Source organism: Acinonyx jubatus, chromosome D1 (genome assembly GCF_027475565.1).
Source record: "Acinonyx jubatus isolate Ajub_Pintada_27869175 chromosome D1, VMU_Ajub_asm_v1.0, whole genome shotgun sequence".
Classification (NCBI taxonomy): domain Eukaryota; kingdom Metazoa; phylum Chordata; class Mammalia; order Carnivora; family Felidae; genus Acinonyx; species Acinonyx jubatus.
Window position 1 is genome coordinate 18,738,816 of NC_069390.1, and position 22,406 is coordinate 18,761,221.

Below are 22,406 nucleotides of genomic sequence, written 5' to 3' on the forward strand. Positions count from 1 at the left end.
GAACTGGAACCCACTAGGAAATTCACTTCATACTTTGTTTAGGGCACTCGGGGGCTCCAGCTCTCAGAATAGGGCTGAGGGCACAGTAGGTGCTCAAGCATTTGTTGAGCAAATTAGTGAATCTATCTGATTCCAAAACCCTGCAACACAAATCAGACTTTTTATTTAGAAAGATGCCCAGTTTTAGCAGGGTGAAGAACAGAGGAGGTGAAACCAGTGGAAGGATTTGGCCGCACTCCAGGAGAGGGTGAACAAGGACAGCAACAGAAGGGATGAAACCACGTAAGAGAATTGGAGGAGGCAGACTTTGTTGACCAGCTAGAGAATAGGAGCTACACTTTACTGAGCAATTACTATGTGCCAGGCACTTTCCTAAGCACTTTACCAGCATCGACTCAATATCACTTCCCCACAGGCCCATGAAGCAGGTACCCTTCTTTTCTCAGATGAGCAAACTGAGGCACCGAGAGGTGAGAGGTCACAGGTTTAATAAGTGAGGGAGGGGGGACTGAAAGCCAGGCAGAGGGCATCAGAGCTCTGTGCAGAGAGAAGGAAGGGAGAGAGAGGAGGCAGGGAGGACTCCCAGGTTTCCAGCATGGTGACTGAGGGATGTGGGACCTCTGCTTCCCCTGATCCCCTGGAATTTAAACCAGCCAGGGCCCAGGCCAGGGAACATTCTCACTTTCCGCCTGGGCCAGGATTCTCTGTAGGATCCCGAGGTGGCTGTGAAGGAAACAGTGTGTGGAATACAGATGACTCCACCCAACCGGCAATCTAGCAGTGACAACAGGGTGCTGGCGGCCTCTGAGGACAAGGCTCTGCAGAAGTGGGGCCGGCTCTAGCTGCCCACCTTCTCGATATTGTAGGTCATCGACCAGCCCCCACCTCAAAGCCCCTTTGGGCACCTGACCTTTGCCCCTCTGGTCACCGGCTGCAGTGTCTGAGCTGGGAGCCAGGATGTGGGGGCTCACAGGGCCCAGGCCAGGAGGAAGGGAAGGGCTAGAAGTGAGGGGCAGGGGAAGGATAAGGTCCAGCTCTGAGCCCATCCTGTGAGCAGAGACCCGCAGCCACCACATGGCCCCAGGCAGGAAAGGAAACAGGAGGATTCTCAAAATAGACCAGGAGCGTGCAGCTCGTCTGCGTTTCCCAGGTCCCACCATCTGGCCGAGCCTGGGCCGGAAGTGGGGCGGGGGAGGGGCGAGCCGGAGTGTGGATGGGCTGGCAGCCCTGAGCCAAGCAGGCGCCCACCGTTCACCCAGCACCTCTCCCTGCCAGGTTTTCTGTTCATCTTCCGTGGACTCTTATGGCACGGTTGCAAGGCCAGGGTTGTTGTCATTTGAAATATCAGGAGGCTGAGACTCGGAGAGATAAAGTGACTTGTCCAAGGCCACACAGCTGGCAAGGGGCAGAGCCGGGTAGGCGCGCGTACGGTGTTGAGCTGTCCTCACAGCCATGAGGCTGGACGGCAAGGCCTGCGGTCTGCTATTAATCCCCTACCTTTTGGCTAAACCTAACGTGAGACCAGCTCCCCTTGAAAGCCAAGTTTGTGACTCACCAAGGGTAGCCCAGGAAGGACCAGTCTTGTGGCATGCCTGCCCCGAGGCTGCCTGGGAGAGCCCCAGCAATACGAGGCTTGGTAGTGAGGGTGGTTTCAGCACTCAGGGTTCTGCCTGGGAGGAAGGCAGGGACGACACAAACCTTGCAGAGGCCATAGGCCCATCTTCTACCCCAAAGCTGGGGCCTGGCTCCGTCCTCTCCCATCTGCTCCCGCCACCATCCACACACCTGTTGGAAGGGACTCTCCAATTTGAGGCTCCAACCCACCCGCTCTGGTGAGATTCTAGGCACCTTATTTACCTTCTTTGAGCCTTGGTTCCTCCTCTGTAAAGTGCGGTAAGAATAGTACCTACCATAAGGGGTAGTGAGATAAGGTAATATACATAAAGCCTTTAAGAGATTACATCGCATTTAGAAAACATTCCGTAATTGCTGGCTGCTACGATTTGTTATCTACTATTACTTATTATAGTCATCGTCTTTATTATTATCCAAACACTAATTACAGCCTCCCCCATCACCCCCTGCTGCAGGAGTTCATAGTCAAATGCACACAGCAGGTTGAAAGCCGTCAGGGAGTTGTTCACACCTTGATATGAATTAGTTTAACAAACTACTGTCCTTGAAAGGGGGAAGGGGACTTTCTAGTGAGATGACCAAGTCTGTAGAAGAAAAGGCTTCACACCATGGAAAATTCTTGCTTGAGCCCAGAGAGACAGAGAGATGAGAGAGAGAGAGAGTGCCAAGAGAGAGCCGAGAGAGCCGCAGGGGAATTCATCCATCCTGTTTTGCTTGGGATTGGAATGGGGATGCAGATCTGACCCCTGGGACAGAAACCAGGGAAACCAGTTTCCATGAGGACTCTTCCAGGGTCTGCTAGTCCTTGGCCCAAGGAAATTCCCTGCAGGAGGTGCAGGAAGAAGCATCCGCCTGAAGTGCCTGAAAGGAAAAATCTTCTCTGCCTGCCAAATGCACATTATTGTTCCTGCCATATCCCCAGCCTCAAACCCACTTCTGCTGGGACCTCTGCCCTGCCTTGGCCTTGAACTTCAGAAGGCTGGATTATCTTGATTCTGTTCACTTGGGAAGAGATGTGAGCCTATTTTGGGAAGTTGGCTAGTCTGCCTGTTCTGTGCTCCCCGCCCAGCCCCTCCCCCCACCCTGCTCTTCCCATAGATTGGGACAGTTACTGCATGAGACCTGGGCCACTTCCACAGCCTGTGAGGAAGCTCAGTTCAGAGGGAGGCAGAGAGAGTCTGGGAACGTGGCGGGGCGGGTGTGCTTGGTGGGCTGGTGACCCAGATTTCACGTCCTGTCCCACTTCCCTTCATTCCCAGATACCAGCTAGGAGGGCTGGACACGTGGAGCACAGGCCAGCAGGAAACCGACTGTCTCCCTGCCGTGAGTGAGGCTAGACTCAGTCGCTCCAGCTAGACTCAGACATCCCACAGCCCCCATGGTCCCCCTGGACCATGTCCCCAGCCCTTTTTAATGGAGATGACAATGTTGGGGTTCAGAACAAATGGCCAAGAAGGAATTCTTGAGATGTCTTCCGTGCAGAAAGGTGGTTTTATTAAAGTACAGGGATGGGACCCATGGGCAGGAAAAGCTGCACTGGGGTTGTGATGGGATGACTGATTGTATACTTTCAAGTTGGGAGGGGATTAGGGATAGTGTAAGTCTCTAAGGAATTTTGGAAGCAAGTTTTCCAGCATCTTGAGGAGCTAGCTGTTGTTAGGAAAAGGTCGTTTATTACTAATAAAACCTTGGTCATGAGGGGCACCTGGGTGGCTCAGTTAGGTAAGCGTCTGACTCAATTCCAGCTCAGGTCATGATCTCATGGTTCGTGGGTTCAAGCCTCATATCAGGGCTCCACAATGTGGGGCCTGCCTGCGATTCTCTAGCCCTCTCTCTCTGCCCCTCCCCTGCGCTCACTTGCTCTCACTCTCAAAATAAATGAATAAACTTAAAAATGAACAAACAGGGGCACTTGGGTGGCTCAGTCAGTTGACCATCTAACTTCTGCTGCTCAGGTCATGATCTCCCTTCTGCAAGCCCCACAGAACCCTGCATCAGGGTCTCTGCTGTCAGCACAGAACTCGCTTTGGATCCTCTGTCCCCCACTCTCTCTGCCCCTCCTAAGCCCATGCTCTCTCTCGAGACCTCTCTCTCTAAAATTAATAAACATTTAAACAAACAAAAACCTTATAAAATAAAATAAAATAAAATAAAATAAAATAAAATAAAATAAAACAAAAAAAATAAAATAAAATAAAACCTTAGTCACAAGACCCTTCAGACGTTTATCAGTGGACCATATGCTTGGAGGATGATTGCTAACATATATCTCAGGGGCTGGAGATAAAGGAAGTTTACAAAGGAATTTTTATATGTTAAAGTAGGACTCACAGCATCCCGGGGGCGGGGAGGGCTATAAGATTGCCCTTTGCTCTTATTAAAGTGTCATCTTCGAGGCAGAGAAAGGTCACTGCCTGTCTCAAGGACTTGTCACTGGGCTGTAGTAGTAAGTAGTAAGGAAATTTAATTTTTCTTTTGCCTTTGTTTCCCCCGTCATTCCCCCCTGAACAATTTTGACCCTTAAATCTTTAAGGTTGCTGAGGGAGGAAAGTCTCATCTTCTGAATGAGGGGCATAGAGATGTCTCCACCTATGGGTCAACATCGGTCAGTTGGGGAATTTACGGGAGTTATGAAAGGCAGAGGCAGCTGAATCTAAGGGAGACCGCACGTACGGATCTTCCCGAGTGGAAAGCGCTATCTGTTGCCTTGAAGTTATGTCAGTGAAGGAGTCTCAGCACCAGGTGGAGAGACATGGGAGAAAAAAACGGTAAAACATCATTAGAATAACAAAAAGAAGAAGGAGCCCAAATAAGGGTCCTTCGATAGTTGACAAAATATTCTTCCAGTCCAGGAGTTTAACCAATCATTAAAGGAAAGAGAGGGATCGTTTAAAGCACCAAACTGAGCATTCTTGTCTGTCAGAAACCCAGAAATATTTTTGTGGTAATCTGGAATGTATACACAGCATTCTGTTTCTATGAGAGCACAAGTTCTGCCTTGCGCAGCCGTTAAAACATCTAATGCCGTTCTATTTTGTAAAACTGCTTTACCCGTTTGTGTTACTTAAGTGTTTAATAGGGAAATGCTATTTTGGGTGTCATTTAGGGCTTTGACTATGTACTGATTAAGAGTTTCCGTGTGCCAGACAACATTCTTCAGCCCCAAAGAGGAAACATGGGTGGATGTTAGGTGGTCACACCAATGAAACACAGAATGTGTTCACCGTTGTTTTAAACTTGGAAGGTTGGCTGGGTTGGTAGTGGTTTTAATAATGCATCTGTGCGTCGAGGCAAAACCCAGAATACAGCAGCCTCACCAGCCTGCGGAAGCCATGGACACAAGTTACAGCAGCATAGTCGTTGGGGCCCTGTTAGAGGCCAGCAATCTAATCTTCAGCCCCCTTGAACTGCAGTCAGAATATCAAGGGCAATTCAGTTTTGGAGGGCCACCTTTCCAGAGGACTGTGGATGCCAGGCCGAATGCGAATAGTAATTAATTTTTCAGGCCCAAGCTACTTGCTGAGTTATTTGTGCAGTAAAAGAGAGTGTTGTCACTTTGTAAGGACCAAGAGAGGCCAAATCTAGGGACAATTTCTCTTAGCAAAGTTTTTGTCACCTCAGTGGACTTTTTTATTTTACAAGGAAAGGCCTCTCTACCCATCCAGTAAAGGTGTCTATATAAACCAGTAAGTACTTAGATCCTTTACAAGGTGACATTTGTGTAAAATCTAATTGCCAGTCCTCCCAGGATATGTCCCCCTTGCCTTTGGGCCAGCCTTAAAAGAGGGTGTCAAAGGGTGCCTGGGTGGCTCAGTTGGTTAAGCATCCAACTTTGGCTCAGGTCATGATCTCTTGATTTGTGTGTTTGAGCTCCGCATGGGGCTCTGTGCTGACAGCTCGGAGCCTGGAGCCTGCTTCAGATTCTGTGTCTCCCTCTCTCTCTGCCCCTCCCCTGCACATGCTCTGTCTCTCTCTGTCTCTCAAAAATAAATAAATGTTAAAAAAAAAAAAAAAAAAGAGGGTGTCGAGTTGCACTCTCTGGATTTGCTTGTGCACAAATAGCACATGATCGACAGACCTGTTTTCTAGTAGTGGTGTAGTTAATTCCAGCAAAGGTGTTTTTAACCAATCGCCCCAGGGCCTCTTTACCCAAATGAGTTACTTGGTGTAAACCCTGTATCACTTTCCATTGGTTATTGTTGGGTATAAAGATTTTTCCTTCATTATTAACAAGCCAGTCCTGTACATGTTTTGAACATCCTTGTTCCTGGGCTCTGTGACTTTCTGGGTCTGAATAGACTGGAGTCATGGACTTTCTTGGAGGTAAGGCTGGTATAAGACTTAGTATTTGTTTATTTTGTGCTGCTGGTTTGGCCGCACCGTCTGCCACATTGTTTCCTTTAGATTCTCAAGTCATATCCCTTTGATCTCCTCTGAGGGGAATTACAGCTGCCTCCTTAGATAGGTGTGCAGCCTCAAGAAGAGTAATAATTTCGGGCCCATATTTGATTGTGGAGCTGATAATAATCCCCTTTCCTTCCAAATTTCCCCATGGGAATGTGGGACTCGGAGGCATATTTAGAGTCAGTATAGATGTTACTTTTGAGGCCCTTTGCCAATTGCAAAGCACCAGTGAGTGCTACTAACTCCGCTTTTGGGGTGGATGTATTTGCTGGGAGGGCTTTGGCTTCTATAGCATACCCAGCTTTTCTAATCCCCTCTTCCATGAAACTTCTGCCATCGCTAAACCAACTGTCGTCTGCATTTCTAATAGGAGAATCCCCTTTTAAGTCGGATTGGCCAGAATAAACAAGATCGATAGCCTCTGAACAGTTATGCTCTATTGGAGCATTTTCCAGACTTTTCCATTTCATATGCCCACGGGGTCCTGTTATTATCCCCACAGAATAACAAGAAAGAAGATTGTCTATACATGAGCTATTGTAGCAATTTCTCTGACGTTTACCCCAAGTTGTCTAGCTTAGGCAAACAACAAACACTCAAAGACAATCAGAACTAGAATTTAACATCAACAAAGGTGGGTTATTAAAACAGAATTTTTCTCTCTAAAATCACCCTTATTTCCAGAGATAGCCAAATCAAGATTAATTTGTTTGTAAAGCAAGTCCGAATTTAACAAACTTGGCCTGATTACTTAGAAAAGCGCAGAAAGAATGATGATTTATCGTACAGATCTTTTAAAATCTGCTTTGCTGGAACTTTTATAAGGAATCTTGATTGAACTTATAGTAGCCTCTCCAGACCAGAAGTCAAGCCTAATAATACTCGCCATCAGACATGCCTGCAATACCTGTAGATTTGGGCGAATTCCTCGTCACAAGGACCCAAAATACCCTGAGATTGTTACATCTGCCAGGAAGTGACATTTCTTTACTCATCTGGTAAGGTATCGGGCCAACATTTCAAAGGGGCTTTATTGGTTCCAGGCTTCATGAAGTCAACCTGAGTCCCTTAAAGTTGTCTGGTCATATCTGATTCTATGGATGTCTCTCTCAAATATGACATTCCAGTCAAAGCCTTGCAAAATGACCAATTACATTGGTGTCCTGTTACAAATGACCAATTACATTGGTGTCCTGTTACAAAGAGGACAGACTCTTCTTGAACTAGTAATGCAAATAAGGATGATTGCTATGGAAGAAAGAATACTCACAGAGACTTTGCATTTCAGAGGGCTCAGGTAGACAGTAAAGTTAAATGCTTCAATTTGTTTACAAATGAATATTCTATCACATTTCTGTAGTCATAGATATCTTAAAAGAAAGTTTCCTTAATCTGGAAGAGCAAACATTAGAGAACCCGCAATGTTTCAAACAACAGTCACAAAAACTAGAATCATCTTTCTTAATTCATTTAATCCCATTTTACTAATTCTTTTTTTGGGTGTTATTAAAAATTTTTTTTAACTTTATTTATTTATTTTGAGAGACAGCATGTGTGCAAGTTGGGTAGGGACAGAGAGAGAGGGGAGAGAGAGAATCCCAAGCAGGCTCTCCACTGTCAGTGTGGAGCCTAATGCGGGGCTCGAACTCATGAACAGCAAGATTGTGACCTGAATCTGATGCTTAACCGACTGAGCCACCCAGGAGACACTCCCTGCCCCATGTTACTAATTCTTGTTCAGGTTGAATGCAGCTTTTCTGTTAGTTCTGGAAATTCTCACCCATTTTAGTTTTATGATCTTAAAGATATCAACTACCTATATTTGTCAAAAGCCCTTTATATGAATCTCCTTGACGACGAAACACATTTTGCAAGAGCATCAGAACAATAACTATAAATTATAAAAAAAAACCTCAGAAATGGACACTGTTAAATATCTAATATGAGAGTTCATTATGATGCAATTGACAAGGAAATTTGGTTATTTCTGTGACACATAACACTTTAATAATCAGAATATTGAGTGATGACCTTATACCAGAATGTAACATACCAAATAAATAATTAGTCAAAGAGATTGTATTTGTGATTTAAATCTCAGGGAAGTTTGTTAAAAACCTTAGAAAGTTTTAAAGCAGGTGTCTAAACAGGATTACAAATCATCAAAGACCTGATAAAGACAAAACATAGAAACTGTTTTTTCTGGACTGACAAAGGAAAAACAACTTTGTTTACATTTTCTTATCAAGAGCAGACCAACTATCCAGCAAAACGTTTTTTTTAACAGAGAGAAAGAGGACTTCAATCTTATGCCAGTGTACTTTTAAAATCCATTCATTTCAACCTTAGTCTGTCCTTGCCACACGTAAAATTCCTTTCCAAAGATTTCCCTTCACAAACCATCTACAACTTTCCTTTGCATTCAGATTTTGTCCCAAGCCATTTCTCTCCAAACAACCAGTCTCATTTTGGACAAAATTACCTTCTTTTACCTTCAACAAAAATGTATTCCCATTCTTTACATCTTTCTTGCACATACAAGTTTACTTCCCTTACTCCCTTCAGTCTTAATTACATGCAGCAGAATCTTAACCCTTAGAAACCTTAGTCTCCAGTGAAAGCTAAGTAGTAACTAGTTGTAAACTGTTACACCAGAATTCCTTAGATGGCAAATTTATGGATACATTTACACACAAAGCATGGTTTCCAACAGACTCAAATATCCTTTGTTTCTTTGCAATAAGAAGTCAAAAGCAGGGGCATCTGGGTGGCTCAGTTGGTTGAGGGTCCGACTTTGGCTCAGATCATGATCTCATGGTTGGTGAGTTTGGGCCCCAAGTCAGGTTCTGTGCTGACAGCTCTGAGCCTGGAACCTACTTCAGATTCTGGGTCTCCCTCTCTCTCTGCCCCTCCCCAGCTCGTGTTCTGTCTCTGTCTCTGCCTCTCTCTCAAAATACATAAACATTAAATTAAAAAAGAAAAAAGAAGTCAAAAGCAAATAAATGTTATTGTTTAGTAATCAATGCTTTAGCATTTTATCTTAGTTGGAAAAGACCTAGATGTCCAACAAATTCAATCGCATTTATCATTCAAGCAAAACTGTAAAGTTTCAGGTTACCAAAGACTTTGAAAGTTATCTTAACAATTACCCATGAAAACTTTGAGACAAAATGAACCATCATTTTAAGTCATCTTTGTGCTAACATATTGCAAAAGGCTTATTTGACTTTCAGTAAACCTTGGTAGAATAAATGTTTTATATTTAGTACTGATAATTCTAAAGGCATATCTGTTTTAATGAAACCAACAAACTTAAATTCATTTAAATAATGAATTATGTTCCACCTGGGTCCACTTAAAGTCAATCAATTTGTTCCCATTGTCAGTTTTTATCTGGGGCACTGGTGGGGAAATCTGAAGTGGGCGGTGTAAGTCCAAGGGAGTGTTCCTCACTCCTTGACAGCAAGGGTAGGAGGAGGAGCCCACGGTGCAGGAGGCACCCTAGATGTCATTGGAACCAGTTATACAGGCCACACCCAAAGTGGTGCAGAAACAGGAGGAGGGAGAAAGGGGAAAGAAAAAAAGTAAGTTACCACCAGAAGGCAGAGAAAGAGGGTTCCTGGTTCTAAACATTGTCACCTAAAACAGATGAGCAGATGCCATGTTTTTTCCACCAAAGTGTAAATATTCAGCCCATGTCAGGCTGGAAAAGACAGGGAACTTCCTAGAAACAAAGGGAGTTTTGGCAGCTATATGGAAATATTCCTTAAAGTCCCTGTCCCAAGGTAGACTAACCACAGTCAACTCCAATTATAGCCACTAACCTGGGAAATGAATGAGGGAGCAGCCTCCACATGTATTAGGAGGAGGAACAGTGAGAGAGTCAGCATTCCCTTCATTAGGGATGCCTGTGTTTCCTCTAGCAACCTGGGTTTAGATTTAGATAATTATCATCCAATATATCAGGAGGGAGTTTACTGGCCTGGTTATTGACCCAACATGTCTTCTAAGAGGCCCTCAGATCCGGATCCTGATTTAGGGCCCTGAAGGCCTGGAACAAGGGTACCTCCGTCCATTTGCCCTGTTGCCAATAGATCTAACTGACAGATTATACTGAGGCCATGCAGTGTTACAGAAGATCAATCCTTCCTCAAATTTTGCAATCCAAATTGTTTTCAGTGGGGTAAAAGGCATCCCAAGGGAGAGTCCTTGGAGACCAAAGAAGAGAGAAGGTCCAGTAGCAGGAAACTCCCCACCCCTGACTCCCAGGTGGCATCCCATATACCCTGTGTCAAAGTGACTGGAGGAATCCCTCAAACGAAATCTCTATGATCACTGCCCTACCATTAAAGGCCCTGTAAGAGTGATGTCAGCATCCTCCCGCTTCCCCCATCATATTCTAGACTGCAAAATGTGTGCTGATGTACGGTCTGAGATATCATGCCTTGCCTTGCCACGAAGCCCAGGCTGTTCCATGCCTTACCTTGAAGGCTATACCACGAAGACCATGCCTTACCTTGCCATGAAGAACCTGCTATTTTCAACCCATGGAAAACAGCAGAAAAGTTTTACAAGAGAAAATTACCCAATTTTGTAATTTAAATAGTTAGTAGATGACATGAACAGAAAAAGTATAGATAGAAAGCTATCATGATCAGAGTACCTGGTGGCTCAGTCGGTTGGGCGTCTGACTTTGGCTCAGGTCATGATCTCATGGTTCATGTGTTTGAGCCCCACATCAGGCTCTGTGCTGACAGCTCAGAACCTGGAGCCTGCTTCAGATTCTGTGTCTCCCTCTCTCTCTCTGCCCCTCCCCCACCTGCTCGCGCACGCGTGCGCTCTCTCTCTCTCTGTCTCAAAAATAAATAACCATGAAAAAAAAGAAATCTGTCATGATCTAAGTGACATTCCATCATTTGTAGTCTTCTACAGTGAACTTCCCTAAGAAATAGTCCCCAGTGGGCTTTAATTAAATCGGCACTGGTTTTGGCTGGCTCCAGGTGGAGGTCTTGCAGCCAGAAGAGGCTAGACCAGATATATGGAGGGGATCACATTAGACCAATGAGGACAAAACCTTACACGAGAGTCTTAAGATCAGCAACCTTCCTGGTGACTTAGCTGGCTGTCCTGTGCCCAACACAGCTTTGTATAAGGACAGGAACAAAGAGAGGGCATCAAGTTTCTGGGTCTTATTACCATTCTGGCCAGAAGTTAGTACTAACTTCCAGCCAAAAGGCAGGTTTTCTCCTCCCTATAGAGTAGCCACAGGCTAGAGGATTCAGCCTAAGCAATTGATATGAAAGTGTTCCAATAAGGCCATACTCCTGGAAAAGCCCCTAAAATGAAAGTAAACAGAGATGAGAGGAATTACTCACCAAGTTTGCACCAAAGCTCAGAATCCAGATGAGAAGACTTGAGCCACATGTTCAGGCACCGAAATGATGTGGAAATGTTGGAGTTCAGAGCCGATGAGAAAGAAAGAATTCTTGAGACATCTTTGGTGCAAAAAGATTTTTTTATTAAACCATGGGACAGGACTCATGGGCAGAAAGAGCTGCACTGGGGTTGTGATGAGTGACTGATTATAAACTTTCAAGTTGGGAGGGGGTTAGGAATAGGGTAAGTCTCTAAAGAATTTTGGAAGCAAGATTTCCAGGTACTTGAGGGGGCTAGCTATTGTTAGGAAAAGGTCATTTATTACTGTCTAATAAAACCTCAGTCATGAGGCCTTTCAGATATGTATCAGTGGACCATAAGCTTGGAGGATGATTGCTAACATATATCTTGGGTGGTAGAGATAAAGGGAGTTTCCAAAGGAATTTTCAGATGTTAAAATAGACTCACAGGATCCTGGAGGGGAGGGAAGGGATAATGTCAAGCTAAGATTGCCTTTTGCCCTTAGTAAAGTGTCATCATCGAGGCAGCTGAGCTCCCTTGTCTCAAGGGCTTGTCAATGGGCTGTAAGTAGTCAGTAAATTTAATTTTTCTTTTGCCTTTGTTCCCCACATCATCAGGGACTTAGCTCATGAGGTCCACCCCTTACCTCCCCTTTGACACAGGAACAAACTAAGCCCCAGAATGAGGCAGAGACACGACCAAAGCTCCACAATGGGTTGGTGGTAGAGGTCACACCTCAGCCCAGGACTTCTGAATCCAGGTTCTCAGGATGTTCGAAATAAATGCACAAATGAAAATCCTGATGCATGTGCCCCTATAGTAGTGATAGAGGGTGGGACGGGGAATAAAGGGTCAATTAAAAAGTTCTTCTTAAGCACAGATTTAGGGGACCAGAACACCAGAGAGAGGGAGTAGGACCCAGGGTGCTGCAGTACCCACACCATTCTGATAGTTGGAGTGGGAGTGTTGCTAGAACTTTTTGAGCCCCGGATCCATACTTTCTCTGGCTCTAAGAAGCTGCTGCTTTCACCCCTTCTGGGATGGGGGGCAGTGAGGGCGTTATTGGGTGCTCACTATTGGGGGCGTATTATATGCTAACCATGGAATTTGTACTGTGAACCATCCAGACAAGGCCCCTGCACGTGTAGGTGAGACAACTAGCCAACAGGCACACAAATGAATGAGAGATGACCAACTGCAACATCAACGACACTAACACCAATGACCAACGTGTCAGAAGTGAGTGGTGCTGGGATGTGCTTGGTAGAGAAAAGGTCTGGCGGGGGGAGGGGGGGTGTCTCTATCGCTTCTCCAAAGAGGTGACATGTAGGTTGAGCCCACAGAATGAGAAGGAGCCAGCCTGGTAAAGGTCTAGGAAAGGGCTTTTTCAGCCAAAGGAAGTAGCAGGTTAAAGTGATGTGGAGAACAAAAAGAAAAGAAATGTAGATAAAATTAAATTTCCTTATTACCTGCAGCCCATTGACAAATTCTTGAGGCAGGCAGAATAGGACGTTCTTCTAGGAATTCCCAACTGTTTTAATGTTAATGCTTTGCTAGAGGAAAAAACCACCTTAGCTTGACAATAGTTATGCCTCCAGGATCCCATGAGTCTTCCTTAACATATGAAATTCCTTTTGGAAACTTCTTTTGTCTTTACCTACCTCAACTCTGAAGTATATAATCAGCCACTCCTCATAACCCCAGTATAGCTCTTTCTGCCTGCAGGTCCTGTCCCTGTGCTTCAATAAAAACCCCTTTTTGCACCAAAGACATCTCAAGAATTCTCTCTTGACTAGTGGCTCCAAACCCCAACATTTCCACATCATTTTGGCGCCCAGTGTGGGGCCTGAGGGTCTGAGTCTTCTCATCTGGACTCCCAGCCTCAGTGCAAATTTGGTGAAGAATTCCTCTTCTCTTCTTTTATTTTCATTGAAGGGGCTTTTTAAGGAATATGGTGTTACTGGAACACTTTCAAGTCAATTGCTCAGGCTGAATCCTCTAGCCCTTGGCTACTCTACAGGGACTAGAAAGCTTGCCTTTTGAGTGGAAGTTAGTACCCTGGCCAGAATGGTAATATGATCCAAGAACTTGATGCTCTCTCTTTATTCCTGTCCTTATACAAAGCTGTCTTGGGCACAGGACAGCCACCTAGGTCACCAGGAATGCTGCCAATCTTAAGACTACAGTGTAAGGTTTCCTCTTCATTGGTCTAGTGTGATCCCTCCCACATCCCTGGTCTAGCCTCTTCTGGCCACAAGATCTCCACTTGGAGCCAGCTGAAACCAGTACCTGAATGAATTGAATTAAAGCCCAACTGGGGACCATTTCCTAGGGAAGTTGGCTTTAGAGGACTACATATGATGGAATGTCACTTACATCATGATGGATTTTTATCTTTACTGTTTTCTGTCACTGTCTACTGACTACTTAAATTATAAAATTGGGGGGCACCTGGGTGGCTCAGTCGGTTAAGCGTCCGACTTCGGCTCAGGTCATGATCTCGTGGTCTGTGGGTTCGAGCCCCACATCAGGCTCTGTGCTGACAGCTCAGAGCCTGGAGCCTGTTTCAGATTCTATGTCTCCCTCTTTCTCTGACCCTCCCCTGGGTCATGCTCTCTCTCTCTCTGTCTCAAAAATAAATAAATGTTAAAAAAATAATAAAAATAAAATAAAATTGGGTAACTTCCTCTTGTAATACTTTTCTAGTGTTTCCCATGGGTTAAAAACAGCTGATTATTCACAGTATGGTATGGCCTTCAAGGCATAGCCTTCACGTCAAGGCAAGGCATGGCACAGTATTTTGGTCCATTCATGAGGCACCCATCTGTAGCCTAGGATGCAATGTGAAAATAGGGAAATGCTGGCATCCCTCCTATGGGGCCTTTTTGGTAGGATGGTGATCATAGTGATTTCCTTCAAGGGACACCACTGGTTGCTTTGACACCAGGAACCTCTGACATATCCTGTGTTGGATGCCACCAGGGTGTCAGGGGGGATTTTCTTGGTAATGGATCTTCTCTCTTCTGTCCCCAGGGACTCTGCCTCAGGATACCTTTTAACCCAATGGAAATAGTTCAGATTGCGAGATTGAAGGGAAAACCCCCTGATCTTCTTTTGTTACACTGTAAGGACTTAGTACTCCTTAGTAGACAAGAAAAATGGCCCATTAATGGGACATTAAGTTTCAATATGATCTATCAGTTAGATCTCTTCTGCAGGAAACAGGGAAAATGAACAGAGGTACCCCGTGTCCAGCCCTGCATGGCCCATAAATCAGGACCCCAACCTAAGGACGTCTTGCAGAATGTGTTTGCCCAAATGTGTTTGGCTAGTAAACCCTCTTCTGATATATTGCATGATGACTGTCTAAACACGCCTCCTCTGAATAAACCCAGGTTGCGTGAGGAAACACAGTCCATCCCTGATGGAAGCAACATTGACCCTCTCTCTCACTGTTCCTCCTAATACACCCAGGTTACTCTAGCCTTATGTGGGGGCTTCTCCCTCATTCATTTCCTGGGCTAACGGCTATGATAATCAGAGCCCATTGTCTTTGGTGAGTCTACCTCAGGATGGGGACTTTAAGGAATATTCCCAAGCCGCTGCCTGAATTCCTTTTGTTTCAGGGAAGTTCCCTGTTTTCTCTGGCCTGACATGGGCTGCCTATTACCACTCTCGTGGAAAGAAAACCTGTCTTTTCATCTGTCTAAGCGGATGAGTTTTAGGACTGGGAGACCTCTTTCTCTCTGGACTTTTATCCTCCTCCAGCCTTCCAGGTAGCACCTCACCTCTCCTCCCTCCACCCCACCCCCTCTGGGCACCACCTTGGATGTGGTCCACATAACAGCTCCCATCATCCAGGTGCCTCTCAGCACCATAGGCTCCTCCTTCTCCTCTTGCTGTCAAGTAAGGAGGAGCACCCCACCGGACTCAAACCACCCATCAGTGCCTCAGGTAAAAACTGACAATGGGGAACAAATTGATTGACTTTTAAGTGGATGCAGATGGAACATAATTCTATATTTAAACTAATTTAAGTTTGTTGGTTTAATTAAGATAGACATGTCCATAGAGCTATCAGCATTATGTAAGAAACTTTTATGCTATCAAAGTTTACTAAAGGTCAAATAAATTCGTGTTATCTCTTTTGAAATTTGTCAGCAAAAAGATGACTTAAAATGATGGCTAATTTTGTCTAAAAGTTTTCATGGGTAATTGTTAAGATAGCTTTCAAAGTCTTTGGTGACCTGGAACTTTAAGTTTTGCTTGGATGATAAATTGGATTGAATTGGTTGGACATGTAAGTCTTTTCCAAATAGAATGGAATGCTAAAGCATGGATTACTGAATGTAGGTTTGTGTTTTTCGCTTCTTATTGCAAAGACACTAAGGATATTTGAGTCTGTTGGAAAACATAATTTGTGCTTCATAGATTCATAAACTTGCCATCTAAAGAATTTTTGTATAACAGTTCACAATTGGTTACTACTTAGTTTTCACTGGAGACCAAGATTTCCAAGAGTTAAAATTCTCTGCTAAATGTAGTTAAGACTGATGGAAATAAGGGAAGCAACTCTGAATTAAAAAGTTGTAGGTTCATGAAGGGAAATCTTTGGAAAGGAATTTTATGTGTGTTCAGGACTAAAGCTGAAATGAATGGATTTTAAAAGTCCACTGGTATAGGATTGAAATTCTGTTTTTCTGTCTGTTCAAAAGACAAAGTTTTCTTGGATTGTTGGTCTGCTCTTGATAAGAAAATGTAAACAAAGGTTCTTTTTGGGTTTTTTTTGTTTGTTTATTTGTTTTAGTTCCTCTTTTGTCTGCCAGGAAAACCAGTTTCTATGTTTTGTCTTTATCAGGTCTTTGATTACTTAGTTAAAACTTCTCAATATTAAAACACTAAGCTTTTCTCATAACTACATAACCCTACATACTTGCCTTTAGAATCTCTTATTGCCACTTTGGTTAAAGAAATAATTAAGTTTTGTAATGATCTGTAATCCTATTTAGGCAATGTGTTTTAAAAACTTTCTAGGGTGGCTCGGTGGTTCAGTCGGTTAAGTTTCTGACTCTTGATTTCGGCTCAGGTCCTAATCTCACAGTTCATGAGATCGAGCCTCACACAGGGCTCTGCACTGGCAGCATGGAGACTGCTTGGGATTCTTTCTCTCCCTCCTTCTCTCTCTGCCTCTCTCCTACTTGTGCTCTCTCTCTCAAAACAAATAAATAAACATTAAAAAAAAAAAAGCTAGGTTTTTAAACAAACTTCCCAGGATTTAAACTGTAAATGAAGTCTTTCTGACTAATTAGACCTTTTTCTTTGGTATATTAAGTGACTATGGAAACACCATCCAACAAATAATAAGCCTTAGGTTATGTTTGGGTCAATGCTACAGCTGTGCACGTGTGTGTGTGTGTGTGTGTGTGTGTGTGTGTGTGTGTGTGGTGTGTGGTTGTGTGTGTAAAAGTTTTAATATTTTGGTAATAAGATCATCACTTAACATTCTAATTATTGAAGCGTTGTTATGTGTTACAGAAACAACCAGATTTCCTTGTCAGCTACATTATAATGAACTCACATCAGATCTTTAACCAAGTCCATTTAAAAAAAATTTTTTTAAATGTTTTTAATTATATTTGAGAGAGACAGAGACAGAACGTGAGTGGGGGAGGAGCAGAGAGAGGGAGACACAAAATCTGAAGCAGGCTCCAGGTTCTGAGCTGTCAGCACAGAGCCCGATACGGGGCTCAAACCCACGAACCACAAGATCATGACTTGAGCCGAAGTAAGACGCTTAACCAACTGAGCTGCCCAGGTGCCCCTAACCATGTCCATTTTTTAGCCTTTTTTCATTTATAGTTCTTGTTATTATTCTCTTGTGTAACATGTTTCATCTTCAAGGAGATTTAAAAAAAAGGGGGGGGGGGCTTTTGACAAACCTCTGACAAGGTTTTTGATATCTTGAAAATTGGTTAGAATTTCCAGAACTAACTGCAAGCTATACTCAAACTGAACAAGCATTAGTTAACATGGGGTTAAATAAGTCAAGGAAGATGATTATAATTTTTGTGACTTGTGTTTGAAACATTGCTGGTTATGTAATATTTGCTCCTCCATATTAAGGAAATTTGCTCTTAAGATATCTATGACTTACAGAAATGTGATAAAATATTCCTCTGTGAACAAACTGAAGCATTTATTTAACTTTTCTACCTACCAAACCCACTGAAGTTCAAAAACTCTTATCGTTATTTGCATAAGTTCATTAAGAATCTGTTTTCCTTGTAAGAGGACACCACTGGAAACAATGGTCATTTTACCAAGGCTTTTGGTTGAATTGTCATATTTGAGAGAAATCTACATAGAATCAGATATGACCAGACAGCTTTAGAAAACTAAGGTTGACTTTATGAAGCCTGGAACCAATAAAGCCTCTTGGAAATGTTGGCCTGATACCTTGCTTACAGAGTTCCCAGGAGCCACATCAGGTGAATAAAGAATGTTACTTCTTGGCAGGTGCAGGAAACTCAGGATATTTTGGGGACCTCAAGAAGAGGAATTTGCCCAAATCTACAGATATTGCAGGCATGTCTGACGGCAAGTATTTGGCTTGGCATCTGGCCTAGAGAGGCTACTAAAAGTTCAATTGAGATTCCTTATGGAAAGTTCCAGCAAAGCAAAATTTCAAAGATCTGTATGATCAATCACTGTTCTTGCTGAGCTTATGTAAATAATTAGGCCAAGTTTGCTAAACTGGACTTGCTCTACAAACAAATTAGTCTTGATTTGGCTATCTCTGGAAATAAGAGTAAATATAGAGGAAAATTATGCTTCAACAACACATCTTTGTAGATATTAAATTTTAATACTATTATAAACTAGACTAGATCTTGAATTCTTCAGATTTCCTCAAATATCTGGCTATGACTCTCCAACTAAGGTTTCCTATCCTCTTCTACCCTCTTGACTTAACATCATTAAAACTGAAAACTGCCTTTTTCCTAAAAGTCCTAAAAACTGATGCTGGACAACTTGAGGTCAACTTCATTGAAATAGTTCATGTATAGACAATCTTCCTGCTTATTATTCTGTGGGGATAATAACAAGCCCCCATGAGCATATGATTCTTGGAACAACTGGAAAATGGGATGGATTTCCCCAACAATTAATTGTATATGAAAAGCCTTTTCTCACTATAGTCCTATCAGTAGATATAGACTATTTATCTATTCATTTAATTTAACTTAATAATGCTTTATTAAATTATTCACTTGAGGCCCAATTAATTCTTAAATCTCTATAAATGTGTAAACAATATCCCCCCTATGAGAAGTAAGGGAGATGGTTCGTTTTCAGAAATGTCAAATGAAAGCTGTGCTGTCTAGTTAACAGTAGGTTTACAACCTATTGGAAATATGTATGAACCCCAGCCCCCCACAGTGGAGCCCCAAACGCTTAGACACTTCACTTCCTGGTACTTCTTCCCCTCTCCGTTTCTCGGGCTTATTTTCACGGGCTTTGCAATGAGCGTGTGCCAAAGAACAAAGGGAGACTGGACTGAAAGTCTCTGCGTCATCTCAGAGAATGTACATTTGTTCCAATAAGACTACTTTTTGCCTTACATGGGCACAGATGACATCCAGGTGAGGCTGTAATCTCTGTAGTACTCAGCCAATGAGGAACCAGGGGCAGGACTTCATGCTAGGAGATAAATTGTCTGCTGTAACTGCCCCAAGTGTACCTGTCCATCAGGTACCCACTCTTGCAAGAATATTGATTAAAGCCTTGATTCACTGTGCCTTCACTATACTCTGAGTCTCTGCCTCCCTCCTTTGATTGGGTCAATGGGCTTATTTCTAACACTCCCTAAACCTGATTAACAGTTACTAGCAACCCACCCCATTTTAAACCCAGGAGACATGGTTTATTTAAAGAATTGAAAGTCTAATACAGCAGGAGGTTTAACTCCAAAATAAAAAGGCCCCTACCAGGTCATATTATGTACTCCCCACCCATAAAATTAGAAGGACATTCCTCATGAACTCATATATCAACAATTAAACTTGTACCTTCCTCTCCAGATAGCCAACCAACACATGAAAAAATGCTCAACATCACTCATCATCAGGGAAATACAAATCAAAACCACAATAAGATACCACCTCACACATGTCAGAATGGCTAAAATTAACAACTCATGCAACAACAGATGTTGGCCAGGATGCAGAGTAAGGGGAACCCTTTTGCACTGCTGGTGGGAATGCAAACTGGTGCAGCCACTCTGGAAAACAGTCTGGAGGTTCCTCAAAAAATGAAAAATAGAACTACCCTACAACCCAGCAATTGCACTAGTAGGTACTTATCCAAGGGACACAGGTGTGCTGTTTCGAAGGGGCACATGCACCCCAATGTTTATAACAGCACTACCAACAATAGCCAAAGTATGGAAGGAGCCCAAATATCTGTCCATCGATGGATGAATGGATAAAGAAGATGTGGTATATAGGTATATATATATATGCATATATGTATACATATATATACACACACACACACACACACACACACAATGGAGTACTACTTGGCAATCAAAAAGAATGAAATCTTGCCATTTGCAACTATGTGGATGGAACTAGAAGGTATGCTAAGCGAAATTAGGCAGAGAAAGGCAAATATGTGACTTCACTCATATGAGGACTTTAAGAGACAAAACAGATGAATACAGGGAAAGCAAGCAAAAATAATATAAAAACACATAAGAGACAAAACATAAGAGACTCTTAAATATGGAGAACAAACAGAGGATTACTGGAGGGGTTGTGAGAAGGGGGATAGGCTAAATGAGTAAGGGGCATTAAGGAATCCACTCCTGAAATCATTGTTGCACTATATGCTAACTAACTTGGATGTAAATTAAATGTTTAAAAAAAGTAAGTACAAAAAAAAAAAAACAACAAACCTTTACCTTCCTCACAAGAAACCAGTGTGCCAGCTAATACACCTTCTTATTCCTGTGAACCTGTTTAGAAGCCCTCAAACTTCTCTTCAAATGAAAATGAAGGTTGTAACTTTCTTTTTCATTCTCCTTTCTCCAATTTATACTGATAATTCCTTCTTACAATGGGCCATTCAAACGGATCACCAGAGACATTTAAATTACAAAGGAGAAAAACCCATCTGATTCCAGCTGCCTGTTCCCACTCTATACTTCAAGCCTGGCATCTAAAAATCTTCTCACTGACAGCACTCAAGACTCGGACACTGGGTTTGTAATTTTCTCTAGCCATTAACCCGTATTTTTTTCCTTTGTTTCTATAAATTGCCTCTTATTAACTACCTGATCGCTTACTAAACAAAACAGAGTATATGATGGCTTACACCACCTGCCACACAATTAAATGACCCTCAAAATGGCATTAGATGTTTTAACTGCTGCACAAGGATATCCCAGAGATCACAAAAATGTAACCGTATTGCTAAAACATAGAGATACTCAAATTGGTGCTTTACATCTCTCTCTCTTTCTTGTAGTGATTGGTTAAACTCCTGGACCGGAGGAAGATTTTGGTCAACTATGAAAGGTCAATAAGATTAACCTTATTTTGTTATCTTTTCTGGTGTCTCTCAGCCTGTTGCCAAGACCCCTTCGCCGCCATAACTTCCAGCTGACAGATGATTCTTTCTACTCAAGGAGGTTCATATGTATTGTCTACCTTGGATTGGCTGCCTTTGCCTTCAGTAACTCCCATGTATAAATTCCCCAACTGACCAATGGGGTAGGGACCTCTCTACGCCCCTATTCAGCAGGAAGAAGTTACAGAGGACATTCCACCCTCAATAACCTTAAAGATTTAAGGGTCAAAATTGTAGGGAGGGGGCATGAAGTGGAGAACGAAGGCAAAAAGAAATGCAGATAAAATTAAATTTCCTCATAACCTGCAGCCCATTGATAAATACTTGAGGCTGGCAGAGTACGTACGACGGGACTCCAGGAACTCCCAGCTGTTTAATGCTAATGCTTTCTTAGAGGGAAGAACTACCTTAGCTTGGCAATAGCTAGCCCTCCAGGATCCCGTGAGTCTTCTTTAGCATATGAAAGTCCTCTCGGAAACTTCCTTTGTCTTTACCTCCCTCCTCAACTCAGCATAGAATCAGTCACTCCTCACAACGCCAGTGCGGCTTTCTGCCCACTGGGTCCTGTTCCCGTGCGTTAATAGCAAAAACCTTTTTGCACCAAAAAGTCTCAAAAATTCTTTCTTGGCCTTGGCTCTGAACACCAACATTTCCACATCAAAAGGACCTCGGGTGTGCAAGATCTCAGCATCCTCTGCAACGAAAGGCCACAATGGGTGTGTTGCTGGAGCTCCGTGAGGTGCAGAGGGTGGCCCCCCACAAGGTCTGTAAGGCTGGTCGGGCCCTGGTCACACAGGGTCTTGTGAACAGGGTGTGGAGCTCAGGTCTTATTCTGAAAGCACCAGGAAGCTGGGGAAGAGCTATAAGCAAGAGGGTTGATGGGATCCGGTTTATGTTTAAAGACCATATGTTGCTCTGAATAAAGGGGGATGGGACAGGATGGGAGAGAGAGAGGCAGCAGGGTGACTGGTTAGGGGGCTGTAGGGGCCCGTGGTCAGGATGGGAGGTGATGCCATTTGCCTAGGGGCATGCACCTCGTGGAAGAGAGCTTTGGGTGGTAGAAATGACAGGGCTTGCTGGGGGGGCGGAGGACTGTGGGGACAGGGAGGCACAAGGATGGCTCCCAGGGGAAACGTAGTAAGACTGGGGAGGGGCAGATGAAATGCTCAGCTTCAGCTGAGTTAAGCAAGCGAAGCCGTTAAACATCCAAGGGGAGATGTTGAGGAAGCAGCTGGATGTTCACAGCAAGGACAATAATCGTGGGGATCCTATTTGGTTCGTGCTCCTAATTTCCTGTGTGCCTGGTGTGCTCCGAGAGGCAGGGGCTGAGCCTGGTT